The sequence below is a fragment of the Trichosurus vulpecula genome, chromosome 1 (assembly GCF_011100635.1).
Source record: "Trichosurus vulpecula isolate mTriVul1 chromosome 1, mTriVul1.pri, whole genome shotgun sequence".
NCBI lineage: Eukaryota > Metazoa > Chordata > Mammalia > Diprotodontia > Phalangeridae > Trichosurus > Trichosurus vulpecula.
Window position 1 is genome coordinate 490,257,501 of NC_050573.1, and position 14,947 is coordinate 490,272,447.

Sequence of the window (14,947 nt, forward strand, 5' to 3'; positions counted from 1 at the left end):
TTCTTCCTATCCCACCTTTCCCCAGTAAAAGACAAAGATAACAATGGAAATTCAAAAGGGAATTTAGGAAGATAATGATATCATATGCAAAGTAATATCATGAAACATTTTTAAACAATTCTTCCTGGTGATACTCCCTCCACTGGTACAGATTGCAACCTATTGACTCCTCATCCTATGCAATTGTCGTCCAAGACTTCCCATGGACCCTCTCAAGGATCTTCCTGATGTGCCAGAGGCCTTCCTCTTGGTCTTTCCATTCCTCCCTCTGGCCATTTGTCCTGCCTGCCTCTTCCTATTGTCCCTTTTTTCTTGGTTGATGTCTTTTGTGGTACTTCTTGTTCATGAATCATCATCACTACATACCACTGCATTAATATGCTATAGCCCTTGCACACCCCACTGTCTTTGGGGCTCCCTGAGGTTTTTCTTTGTAGAAAATGCAGTTCTTTGTAATGCAGAGCCACCAGGAAAATATTAATATCTCAATATCTCGTTGTTGTTTTCCATTGGGTCTTTGTGTCTGGGAACAACTTGGGCTTCTTGACCTCAAGCAATCCATTGCTTTCACCCCCTCCTTTTTAGTTCTCGCCTTAGCTTATTATCCATCATCTATATACAATGTGTATACTCATTCCATGTACTTTTCATTCATGTCCATTTGAAAAAGTAAGCAATATTCCTTATTCTCTACTAACTACTTTTTCACAGTATGCCTGTCTTTTTAAAAAATTTTTTTTAATTTATTTTTAATTTTTTTAGCAGCTATGGCTGTCATTTAGAATTCTCTACAGTTTTCTGAGATTTGATGTAATAAGCATAGGAATCAGCCCTAAACATGAGCATCTGGTGAAGCTTATTAGACATAGAGAATCCTTCTTTCATTTGGGATACTCAACAGCTCATTCTTTGACAGCGATGGATGCCTTGGACAAGCACACATCTTACCATTTTGTGCCTCGTTTCTTATTGATAATCTCTATGTTATGCAAGAAAGTTGACTCTCTGGTTTTATCTATCAAGTAATCTTCTATAGTCTCACTTGAGCATATTCTTGGGAAATCAGAGAACCTGGATTCAAATCCTGCCTCCAGTATTTATTGCTGTGTGATTTTGGGCAAGTCCTTCATTTCTTGAATTCCAGCTATTTCTTTATCTATTAAATGAGGGCCTTGGACTAGATGACCTCTGAGGTACCTTCAGATTTTAGCTCTGTGCTCCTATGATCTCTCCAATGTGTGGAAATGCCTTATTGGTGGAGAGTTTTTAAGATTTCACTTTGTTGAGTCAAATACACTTCTGCAATCAATTAACATTGGGATAATAATAATAAATAGCATTAATATAGAACTTTAAGGTTTGTAAAGCACTATACCTATATATCTATCTAAATATAAATATATATGCAGTCTGGATCCTTACAACAACCCTGGGAGGTAGGTATTATTTTTATCCCCATTTTATAAATGAGCATACTGAGGTAGAGAGAATTTAATTGATTTGCCTAGGGTCACATAGCTAATATCAGGATTTGAACTCCGATCATTCTGACTCCAAGGCCAGCACTGTATCCACTGTGATGACCCCTAAAATACAGCTATAAAGCATAGTCTGTGAAAGCCTGACATTTTATTTCTCATAGTTTTGTTGTGGCCATATCCACAAAGGTGACTGAAGTAAGCTATATATGTCAGAAGTCGCTGATGTCTTCTCTGTTGTCTTTTTGATAACAGTGTCACCTGATTTTTCCAGTTCGTTTCCAGTGTATTCTTCTATCACCAATAACTTGAAAATTGTTTCCTGAGGGATTCGAACATTGTGAGACCTTTTATATAGATTTCTTATGAGTACAATAATTAAGTTTAATTACCCTTCCTGACTTTGTGGTGGTAAAAATGGTTTCCATTTTCTGATATCATTACATAGATATTAAGATGCTGTGGTTGAGCTGTCGTCAATGGTGATAAATGATGTAAAACATATAAATCTGTTCTATGTTGTCTCTTTATGTTCCTTAAATTAGTCTATTAGTGCTTTGGGTATCCTTTGGTTTAATTGGGTCCTGAGCTAATTTTATGTAGGCTTAATTTTCCCTCTATTACTTTTACCAGTTTTATAAGTTGATCAAGTCCCATAATTTCCTACTGCTCCATACATATTTTATAAATAAGTCTGTACATCAAATCACTGTAGCCTTTAGCTGCCTTGCCTTTCCAGCTAGCAAGGAAATTAAGGGTCTACTGTCTGATGCAGTTCATTTGGTGTCTTCATTGAGGCAATTATTTTATATCAGTTTGACCTCTTTTAGTCCTGGTGATTATCTGAGTTTATGTCTTTTTTCTCTCCCTTTTCCCCCCAATAGTTTATTTAAATGATTCAAGTTGCAGTTGCTTTTAACTGTACACAGTATATTCCCATTCTTATCCTTATAATTAGTATTGATTTTGAACTTTACAGCAGTGGGTAGAACACTGGGATTGGTTATCAGAAAGACTCATCTTCATGAGTTCAGTGCCAGCCTCAGATACTTATTATCTTTGTGACCCTCGATGAGTCATTTAAACCTGTTTGCCTCAGTTCTTCATCTTTAAAATGAGCTAGAAAAGGAAATAGAAAACCACTTTAGTACTTCTGCCAGGAATACCCCAAATGGGAGAGTCAGACATGACTGAAACGACTGAATAACAAGAACAGTTAGTTAATGTTATAATTGCACATTTAAAGCTCATTTGAAAATATTCCTTATTCCAAGCAACAGCCCATTGCTTGGTGCTTCATTTTTTGTGATGTTGCTTCGTGTTCCCCATATCCATTGCGTTCCCTAGCTCTAGGGCTATGATTTCTTTTTGAAGAAAATATTAATGGTCTAGATGCTTTGAGTAATCTATAAGCCCTAATAATAATCAATAGAAAGGAGCTGTGGTTCATCACTTTTCTGGGACAAAGATTGATTGTTATAATTCATTAGAATTAAGCAATTTTTTTTTTTTTTTGCTTTTTGGCAGGGCAATTGGGGGTTAAGTGACTTGCCCAAGGTCACACAGCTAGTAAATGTGTCAAGTGTCTGAGGCCGGATTTGAACTCAGGTCCTCCTGACTCCAGGGCTGGTGCTCTACTCACTGCGCCACCTAGCTGCCCCGAATTCAGCAATTTTTTAATACTATTTCATTTGTTATTTTAGTCTGAGTATATTGTTCTCCTGACTTTGCTATGCCTTAATTCAGACAAGTCTTTACATATTTTTATGAAGTCCTCATAATTACATTTTCTTACAATGCAGTAGCATTTCATTATATTGTTATGCTACAGTTTGTACTCAAGTGATGGGAACCTACTTTGTTTACAGTTTTTTTTTTCCATTGCATCATAGATTTTGAGCAAGAATGGATCTTAAACAACATCTAGCCTAACCTTATTTTGAAAATGAAGAAAGGGGTTTGGAGAAGTTTTAAGTGATTTCCTCAAGGTCACAGAACTAGTAAGTGGCAGAGGTGGGACTGCAACCCAAGTCCTCTAACTCTACATCCAGCACACTTTCCACTATACCGTTGTACTATATCATTTTAAAGATGAGACATTGGGGAACAAGGTGGTGAAGGATCTCTTCCATGACCACACAGGCACTAAGTGGCATAGCTAGGATTGAAGCCATGTCGTTGACTCCAATTCTAGTTATTTTTCACTAGACCAGGCTAACTTAGTCCCTCTTTTGCCATCACAAAAGTGTCCCAGTCTATTTTTTTGGCTTCTTCCCCTAACTTCCCATTGAAGTCATAGAATATCAAGGCATATGATCACACAATCTGTAGAATTTTGGCAGCTTCTTCAAAGAATTTCTCCACTTCTTATGCACCAAACACTGTGGCACATAAGCCACAATTACATTCACGGTGATCTTTTTGCTATTGCTTATCATGGACCCTTCAAGGCAAAATGACCAAATAGTCAATGAAACTATTCTTTATTGCTTCTAGGTGTTTATGTGTTTCTCTATGGGAAACCTCTGACCTCGCTTTCCATTCATCTTCAGTTTCTGTGTCTTCTAGTTTCCTCCAGTATTGCTATGGTTACATTAGTATAATAGTGTGTTGACTCCTTTGTCATTAGACAAAGATTTCACATTTAATGTTTGTAGATTACCTAAAAACTACTGGGTTCTTAGTGTCCTTGGCTCCTTTTTACCTCCTCTAGTCACCATCATTGCAGTAGAAGGGGGTCATGTTAGGCTTAGAGAAACTTCATTATTTTGTTTAATTATTTCTTTCATATATTCAGCAAGCATTTCAGTGAATCACCAAGCATTTTTTAAGCTCCTCCTATGTTGTCAGGCACTGTGCTAGGCTCTGGACATACAAAGAGAAAATGAAAAGTCCATCATCCATTCAGGCACTAAAGGGATTTTCTTAAAGTACAAGTCTAAGCATGTTACCCCCTTCCTCCGTAAACTCTAGTGGCTCCCTATTGCCTCTAGGAGCAAATACAAAATAGTCTGACATTGATTCTAGGTTTTTTTGCACCTTACTCCCTGAGATGTACCCTCTGATTCTGTGACATTAGCTTTCTGGCTCTTCCATGAACTAGACACTCCATCTCTTAGTTCTAAGCATTTTCTTTGGCTGACCCCCATGCCAGGAGTGTTCTTCCTCTTACTCTTTGACTACTCACCTCCCTGTCTTCCTTTAAGCCCAAACTAAAATCCCACCTAGTCAGGTCACATGTTAGGTTTATAGTCAGCTTTCTTTTTGTTAGAATCTATGCCTTATCCTGAACTACCTTGAGGGTTGGAAGCAACCTTGTATACTCTAAGCTATAGAGGCCAGTGCAAGCATCTTCCAAGGAAGAACTGCTCTATTAATACCAGAAAGCTTCATCCTCAGTTCAGTGAAAGTACTTGTTGCTGCTCACTTTACTGGGCCTTATTTTCCTAAGTAGCCAAGTAGGTGAGGGCCTCCTTCCTAAATAGTTGAGTAGAGGAAGGCTTTCCAGTCTTATACATTACTCCTCTGCCGTGTATTCTTTGAACCAGTAACACTGGCCTCTTTGCTATTCCGTGAACAAGACACTCCTCTCTCAGCTCTGGGTATTTTTCTCTGGTTGCTGCATACCTGGAATGTCCTCCCTCCTACTTGTTTCCCTGACTTCCTTTAAGTCCCAACTAAAATTCTACGTACTTGGGGTGAGGGTAGAAATGGGGAGAAAATTTGTAATTTAAAATCTTGTGGAGATCAATGCTGAAAACGAAAAGTATTAAATAATAAAATATAAATTAAAAAAAAAAACAATCTAGCCAGGTTCTAAAGATGCTTGTTACCGGGGAGCTCATCACCAAGGGATGACTTTTTCTTTTTTTCAGGGGCAGCAATTTATAATGTATTTCCACTAAGGTTGAGGGGAAAGGGGTGAATAGCCCTCTCTGGTTTAGTGAAATGTACCTTCATAGATGAGATTGTGAGTCCTTAAAGCAAGGTTTAAATTAAGTACACGCCTACCTCAGCGATATTGTAGGTTCAGTTCCAGACCACCATAATAGAGCGAATACTGCAATAAGAAAATAATAATAAAAATTTTAAAAAATCCTAGCTACTACAGGAAGCCTTTCCCCACCCTTCTTAATTCTAGTGCTGTTTCTCTGTTAATTATTTCCTATTTATCCTGTAAATCATTTGCATGTATTTTTTTGTTTGTTTTCTCCCGCATTAGATGATGAGGTTCTTGAGAGCAGAAACTGTTTTTTGCCTCTTTGTATCCCCAACAATTACCACGGTGCCTAGCAAATAGTAGGCCCTTAATAAATAATGATTGAAGTGGTTGTTCTTGGAGCCTGCCCATACCTGTCCTGCCTCTCTCCTTTCTCATGATCCAAAATGCTTGACTGTAACTTGGTGTTCATTATAATTATGGTATTACCAAGAATAGCTGAAACAGCTCACCTTTAATATATCTTACATAACTTAAGTTGACTGTATATTTACATCAATGATTTTCCATTTCTCAAAACATTTTTGAAATACCTCTTTTGGAACTCCTGTTAGAGTCTAGCATAAGGGTAAACTGTGATAGTAAAGGCAGAATGCGATGGTGAAGAGAAGGAAGCCAGATATGCTGTTATCCTTAATGCGAGAGAAGTTAGTTGCTTAGAAAGTCTTCTTTTAAGGTGAAAATGGTAGTTGAGTATTTAGAAACATACAAGCTCAGGTGGTAAAGAATTTGGATTACAGTATTTTTGAATTAGGGAAAGTATTTGGAGTTATAAGTAGTAAAACAAAATTTCAATATATTTTATTTATTATATTAAATATTTCTAAAAGTAAACTTTTTTAACATTTTTTAAATTTTGAATTCCAAATTCTCTCCTCCCTCCTACGTTATCCCCATCCTTGACAAGGCAAGCAATTTGATATCAGTTATACATGTGAAGTCATATAAAACATTTCCACATTAGCCATCTTGCAAAAGAAAACAGACATAGTACCCAAGGAAAATGAAGCAAAAAAAAAAATGCTTTGATCTGAATTCAGAGTTCATCATTTCTCTCTCAAGAAGTGGATAACATTTTTCATCATGGGTCCTTTGCAATTGTCTTGGATCATTGTCTTGATTGGAGTAGCTAAGTCTTTCACATTTGAGTATCATTAAATATTGTAGTTACTAGATAGAATGTTCTTCTGCTTCTGCACACTTCACTTTGCATCAGTTCATCTAAGTCTTCCCACTTTTTTCTGAAACCATCCTGTCATTTTTTTATAGCAGGATAGGTATTCCGTCGTAATCATGTACCAAAATTTGTTCAGCCATTCCCCAATTAATGAGTATCCACTTGGTCTATATTGGAAATTGGTCTATAATTTTCTTTCTCTGTTTTAGCTCTTCATGGTTTAGGTATCAGCACCATATCATAAAAGGAATTTGCTAGGACTCTTATCTGTTATTTCAAATTTATTGTTGTCCAGTCATTTCAGTTGTGTCCGACTCCTCATGACCCCATTTGGGATTTTCTTGGAAAAGATACTAGAGTGGCTTTCTGTTTCCTTGTCCAGCTCATTTTATAAAAGAACCAAAGCAAGCAGGGTTAAATGACTTGCTCAGGATCACACAGCTAGTACGTGTCTGAGCCCAGATTTGAACTCATGAAGATGAATCTTCCTCACTTTAGCCCCAATTCTCTACCCCCTGTGCCACTAGGGGCCCCATTTTTTTAAATAGTTTATATAGTATTGGGATTAATTATTACTTAAAACATTTGATAGAATTCACTTGTAAATTCATCTGGTCCTGGGACTTTTTTCTTTAGGAACTCATTGATGCCTTTTTCAATGACTTTTTCTAAGGTAGAGTTATTTAAGTATTTTATTTCCTCTTCTGTTAATCTGGGAAGTTTATATTTTTTATAACTATTCATCCATTTCACTTAGATTATTTCCCTTAGATTGGGCAAAATAATGCCTAATAATAGCTTAAATTGCATCTTCATTGGTGGTGCATTCATCTTTTTCATTTTTGATACTAGTAATCAGTTTTCTTTTTAATCAAATTAACCAATGGTTTATCTATTTTATTGTGTTTTGTTTTTTTTTTCACAGATCTCCCTTTCTGACCTCCCAAGCTGTCTTGGGCTGGAAAAATGTCTCCCTGTAACCTTTCATTGGCTCTGCTACTCCAGAATTCAACAGGAGGTGTTATTTTTAAAGTTATTTAGGGTTAGGGTTATTTGGAGGGGAATGTTGAGAGAGCTCAGCTGATTGCTTTCTTTGTTCTGCATATTGGCTTCATCCCTATACCAATCACAGTGGTTAAACATTTTGAAAAAATCTATGCTACACTTAAGAACAGGTACTACAGTGGTGTACCTGTTCATAGTTCAAAAGCTATTTTTAGTATCATTAGTTCTCCGCTTTATCTTGCAGTGCAACCCATTTACTCAAAGATACTTCCGATAGAAATTGAGCTAAAATATTTCTTTACTAAGACTGGGTCATAATTATTTTGCATTTTTCTGTCATTTGAACATCAATTTTTTATTTGTATTAAAAGAGAGATAATAGTTGTTTTGGTTTTTTATTAGCCTGAGGAGATAGCTTTATATAAATATATGCCTTTTATCCTGTAGTCACATTCATAGAAGAAGTGTAGACTAGAGAGGCAGAGCCAAGATGGCAGAATAATGGCGGGAACTCACTCACCTGAACTCTCCTCCAAACACCTCAAATTGAATCCTAGAGTGGCAGAGCCAACAAAAGATTGCAGTGAAACAATTTTCCAGCCCCAAGCAACTTCGGAGGTCAGCAGGAAAGGTCTGTCATACCTGGGAGGTTGTCAGGCCTGGAGTACGGTGTTGAGTGTTGGTCTACCAGGGCAATGCCAGCATAAGGCATTGGAGGCTACTGCAGCAGCTTTGGGAGCTCTCAGCCCAGTCAGTAAGGGGCTTGGAAAACTGGTCAGGAAGAGGTGATGGGATCCTTTGCTGGTGCTGGGTTCAGGACCTTATTCCGTTGTCCATATGCAGTTCCAGGTCACAAAACACACTAGCACTTATAGCCTCAGGGGAGCAGAGGCCTTGGTCTCCATTCCAAGACAGAAAGGAACACTTGTACTTGTGGCTGCAAGAGAGCAGGGGCCAGAGTCACAGCTCCAGGGTCAAAAGGAGAAAAAGCACTTGAGGTCACAAGTATCATTAAGTGGTGATCATCAAAACAGTGTGGTACTGGCTAAGAAATAAAGTGGTGGGTCAGTGGAATAGATTAGATGTACAATTCACAGTAGTAAATGACCATAGTAATCAAGCGTTTGATGAACCCAAAGATGCAGGCTTTTGGGACAAGAACTCAGTGTTTAACAAAAATTTCTGGGAAAACTGGAAAGCAGTTTGACAGAAACTGCATACAGACCAACATCTTACACTGTATACCAAGATAAGATCAAAATGGGTACATGATTTAGATACAAAAGGTGATACTGTAAGTAAATTAGAGGAAAATTTTATCTGTCAGATCTATGGATAAGGGAAGAACTCATGACCGAACGAGTTACAGGAGAATTACAGGATGTAAAATGGATAATTTTGGTTACATGAAATTAAAAAGCTTTTCCACAAACAACCAATGCAGCCAAGATTATAAGGAAAACAGGAAACTGGGGGGAAATTTTTCACAGTAAGTTTCTCTGATAAAGGCCTTATTTCTCAAAAATAGAGATTAAAGTCAAATGTATAAAAATTCAAGTCATTCTCCAGTGGATAAATGGTCAGAGGATATGAACGGGCAGTTGTCAGAAGAAATCACAGCTATCTAGAGAAATAGGAAAAAGTGTTCTATAGCACTTGATTAGAGGCATGCAAATTAAAATGACTCAGTGCGGTACCACCTTACACCTCTCAGATTGGCTAACATGACAGAAGAGAAAAATGATAAATGCTGGAGGGGATGTGGAAAAATTGGGACACTAATGTACCATTGGTGGAGTTGTGAACTGATCCAACCATTCTAGAGAGCAATTTAGAACTATGCCCAAAGGGCTATCATACTGTATATATTCAGCAATATTGCTACTAGGTCTGTACCCCAAGGAGATCAGAGAAAAAGGAAAAGGACCTGTATATACAAAAATATTTATAGCAGCTCTTTTTGTGGTGGCAAAGAATTGCAAATTGAGATAATGGCCATTGATTGGGAATGGCTGAACAAGTTGTGGTATATGATTGTAATGGAATACACATATGCTGTAAGAAATGATAAGCAGTTTGTCTTTTGAACCTGCCTTTTGATTCTCTACCTGTATACTCCTGCTAATCATTTCATCTACCTGCAATGAATGTTCTTTCCTCTCATTAATTCCTACCTTTCTTTCAAGGCCCATTTCAAATCATATCTTATCTGTGTAATGTATCCTATTCATTCCATACTGAACTGATTTCTCCCTTCTTCTAAGGCTTTGGTAAGAGATATGTGTTTTTTTAAACCCTTATTATTCTGAATTTGCAAAAAAAAAAATCCAAACTAACCCAGAGCATTTCTATATACTATATATATTTCTATATATTCTATATTCTCTATATAGAGAATTCTACATGAAACCTTGAATCACCATTTCTATGCTACTTACTTTTAATTTTATTCAAACTTAATTTTACCCTTTTGAATTGATGAAAATCGACTTTCTCTCCTTTTGTCTTCCCTTCCCCCTTTGAAAAAGAAAGAAAAACAAACCCTTATAATATATTTATATAGTCAGGCAAAACAAATTCTTGCATTGGCCATGTCAATTTACATACATACATACATACATACATACATGTGTGTATATACACATAGAGACAAATGTGTGTGTATGCACACACACATATGCACAAACATATTTGTCTATATGTTCATATCCCCCTCCCACCCCAACCCCCCAGCTGCTGGCAGTACTTTTTTTTTTTTAACTGAAAACTCTGGTCTCTGCTGTTAGACTCTTGGGAGTTTTCACACTGGAGTTTTTTGACTAGGTTACTGATGGATTCTTTCTGTTTTTCACTTTGCCTTCTGTTTCTAAGAGGTATGATTAGTTTTCTTTTATGAATTTTTGAAACATGATATCTAGGCTATTTTTGTCTATTCCCCTATAGGATTGTATTCAGTTTTCTAGTGAGTTATTATGGTTGTAAATCTGTATTTTTTGCCTTCTTGAATACTGTATATAAACATACACACAGAGAGACACACACATTCCTCTGGAAACATGGTTGGGTATTTTGTTGATGATTTTCCCAGTCCCTCTTTATAAAGGAGATAAAAGTGGTAAATAAGGAGTATGCCTGGCATCAGTGCAAGATTGCTGCAGTCCGCTTCTGCTAACCGGCCTCTCTTTTCTTTCCCTTTCTTAGACCTCAATAACAAGTTCTCTCCCATTCTTCCTTCCTTCCTATCTTTTCTTAACCCTTTTTTGCACTTTGCCCTCCATGATAGCTGTTGGCTACCTCTGTAGGCAGGTAGGTAGCACGGTGAATAAATAGAGTACTGGTCTTAAGGGTCATAAGTCCTGAGTTTCAGTCTTCCCTTATATACTTATTAGCTGTGTGATCCTGGGTAATTCATTAACCTCTCAGCCTTGGTTTTATCATCTGTAAAATGGGGATGATAATAGCACAATCCTGGATCACAGGGCTGTTGTGAGGATCAAATGAGATCTGTAAAGTGCTTTGCAAACCTTAAAGCACTGTGTAAATATAGCTATTATTATTGACCAGTTCTTGGATTTGTATTTCAATTTCTACATAGTTCTGATCTTTTCATCAGGAATACTGAGAAGCTCTCTATTTAACTAAAGATCCATTTATTCCCTTGTAAAATTATACTGTTTTTCTTGGTGATTCATTCTTATTTATCAGCTTTTTTTTTTTTTTTTACTTTTTGGAATATTGAATTCCACGGTCATCACTTCCTTATATTGATGGCTCCTGATTTTTTTGTGATCCAGACTATGGCTGCTCCATGATATTTGAATGCTTTTTTTACTTCTGCGCTCTCTGTGTGTGTGTGTGTGTGTGTGTGTGTGTGTGTGTGTGTATCTGTGTCTGTATCTCTATCTCTTTCTATATATGTATATTTGTATGTATATCTATTGTGGATGTCTATGCATATATATGTGTATAAATGTGTATATACATACATACACACACACCTGTGTGTGTGTGTGTGTGTGTGTGTGTGTGTGTACCTGAAAGTTCTGGATCTTTGCTATAAGATACCTGAGAGTTTTCACTTTGGAGTTTCTTTCAAGAGGTAACTGGTGGATTCTTTCTGTTTTTCACTTTACCCTCTGTTTCTAAGAGATATGGGCAGTTTTTTTTTATGGATTCTAGAAATATGATGTCTAGGCTTTTTTGTTTGTTTTTGTTGCTCAGGGCTTTCAGACAGTCTGATAATTCTTAAATTATCTCTACTTGACCTGTTATCTAGGTCAATTTTTTTTTATATCAGATACCTTATACTTCTCTCTTTTTCAGTCTTTTAGCTTTAATATATCTCATGGAGTTTCTAATTTTCCAAGAATCTGTTGCTTGGATAAGGTTTTATACCTCTTGTGCCAAGATATTAATTCTCTTTCCAATTCTTTCTTCCATAGCTCATTTCTTTCCCAGTTTTCCCCTAGTGCACTTATTTCTTTTCCTCTAGTACTCTTGTTTATACATTCATTTTTATCTCATTAAAAACAACAACAGCTTTTGTTTCATGTCTTCCATTAATTCTGGTTGAACTTTTGCCCAAGCTGTGCTTTTCTTTGAAATTTGCTCATAGGTGTTTTTGAGTCACTCTTCATCTGGGTTTGCATCTTGAATATCACCATAATGACTATGGTGAATTGGTTTTTGTTTGTTTGTGTTTTCTCCAAGCTTTACTTCAGGCTTTGTGTTAGAGCTGGGCTCTGCACAATTCTAGAGGAAATTGCTAGGCTATACTTGGTCCTATTTTGTATCCTTTTTGGGTCCGAGTGCTTGGGGTATTAAGTGTTATTAAGTGTTAAGCTTTTTTCTAGGATCTCAGGGACAGTTCAGGCTGGGGACCTTCAAGCTTTCATTGCTGCCAAATTGGTCTGATCCAAGGCAAAGTCTGAGCCTGTCAAGTTCCTAACATGGATTTTAGTCTGAGCAGAATAACTGGCCCTGTCCTTATTGGAGCTCCAAGAAGCTGCTGCTGGACTTAGACACCATCAGCTGTTGACAGTATTCTGCAATGTCAGAGTGATAGGTTTCCCTTTGGATTGGGATGAGCCCTGGATCTGAGAACCTGCTTTGCCTCCCAGAATCAGAGGCACACAGTTGCTACTTAGTACTCAGTCTGTGTCCTGTGACAGCTACTTGCCCTGGCCTTCCATTCCTAACTTCATGCACCCTCCTCAGTACACACTGTGTATGTATAGACTCAGCGATAGGCAGTGAGCAACAAAACTACCAGTTTGCTGCTGTTCCTGTTCCCTGCACAAAATTAGGCCCCAATATGCCAGATCTGGGACCTTTTTTTGCCCTGGTGCCCAGCAGCAGCTAGGCCCTCGTTTAGTCCTCATGCTGGAATACTCTACAAAGCACATTCCTAGCTAGACACTATCCCAGTGTTAACAGACTTCTCTGTCTGTCTGTGCTGAATTGGACTGCAAAAATTACTCATTGTAATTACTCATCTGGACTTGGTCTGTTATGTTTTTAGATTTGTGGGATAGTTGTGGGGGAGAGCTTGGCTAAATTATTTCTTACTACTCTATCTCATCTCTAACACTGCTTGCTTCTTTAAAAATATCATATAATAAATTCTACCTATCACTTTCAGAACTGTTCTTGTGCTTCCTTTGGATCTGTCTTCTCTTGTGTGCGTGTTACAGTGGCCTTTTTTTTGGAGAGGGGAAGGGTATCATTTACTAATACCCCCCTTTCCCTCTAATAGCTCTCCCAGTTATTAAGGAGCTCCCTCAATTTGTTTTCTTGAGCTGCCCTGTTTTCCATAGATGAAGCCTGAGCTAACTTAGCAGTGATCTTTTGTGACTGAACTCTATTAAACTCTCAGTGTCCTTAAAGCCAAGTCAGCTACAATCCTGGCTCCAGCTAGCCTAACCCATACTGATTAACTGTGCAGCTGGGACCCTTGTAGAAAAGCAGACCATCATATCCTCATAGTCAAGCAATTCCCAAAGGAAAAGAATGCTATTTTTGCCTTCCTGCTTCCTCATGTTCCCCCCTCCCTTTTCTCCTCCTTTCTCCTTTTCTGCAGGAGGGGATTAGTCCTTTCCGCTCCCCTACTGTTTCCTTCCTCCTCCCATGTCACTCCCATTTAGGAGAGGATTGCCTGCTGAGATCTTACCTTTTGTTGTTTCCCATAAAAATCCTGGGCTCTGGCTGTGGGTTTGAAGTCCTTGGTATAAGGAGTTCCCACATGCTTGAACCTTTCTCTTGTAATAAATGGTCAGTTTCTACCCATCCCAGCCAGACGATGCAAATGAAATGGAGTTTTAGTTATTGGTTAACACAGTTAAATGAGGGAGGTGGGGGGTGCGTTGTAACAACCATAGTCAAGCAGAACAGATCCATGCAGTGGTCATGTCCAAAAATGTACATCTCTGTACCTTGTGTCTGTCATCTCTCTGTTACTTGCTTCATCTTAGCTCCTCCAGAGACTGGATTCTTCTTTGGATTGGTTTTGATTGGAGTTCTTAAGTCTTTTAAGGCTGTTTTTTCTTTATAATATTGTTGTCCTTGTATAAGTTATTCTGGTTCTGCTCACTTTATTCTGCATCAGTCCGTATTACCCAGGATTCTCTGAAATAATCTCTTTTGTCAGTTCCTACAGATCAATAATATTTCATTACATTCATATAAAGAAACGTAGATAGTCTCAGGCCTGCAGTCAGGAAGATGAGTCTTCCTGAGTTCAGATCTGGCCTTAGACACTTAATAGTTGTGTTACCCTGGTCCAGTCACTTAACCCCGGTTTGCTTCAGTTTCCTAATCTGTAAAATGAGCTGGAAAAGGAAATGCCAAACCACTCTAGTATTCTGCCAAGAAAATATCAAATGGGTCATGAAGAGTCCTACACAATTGAAAAACAACTTGACAGCCACATATTTATTTACTACAATTTGTTTAGCCATTCCCCAGTTGCCTAAGGCAACCCTTAGATTCTAGTTTTCTTTTTTCCTCCCATTTTTAATTCCCCTTCAGGATCAGGAAGTTTGTTTTACTTGTGACCACTATTCTTCCTCTTAATCCCCCTCCCCCCAAAGCCCTTTTGTTTCCCTGTTGAGTTTGTTGCATTTTTACACCCAACCATTTAAGGTACAAAGTAGAGTTATTCCCATTTCCTTCATCTCTTCTTCCATGTTTGCATATTTTTGTCTTGCAAATACCAGTTATAAAAAATAGCAAATTCCATTCTTTTCCTTTTCTTCTTTCTATGCTAGTGCTTCTTTTTCCCTCACTTGT

At 37.7% G+C, this 14,947-nt stretch overlaps 1 protein-coding gene across 1 annotated transcript in view; it reads left to right on the plus strand.

The window, feature by feature from the left end:
• Nucleotides 1–14,947, plus strand: part of GIN1 (gypsy retrotransposon integrase 1) — a 47,167-nt gene that overhangs the window by 16,346 nt on the left and 15,874 nt on the right.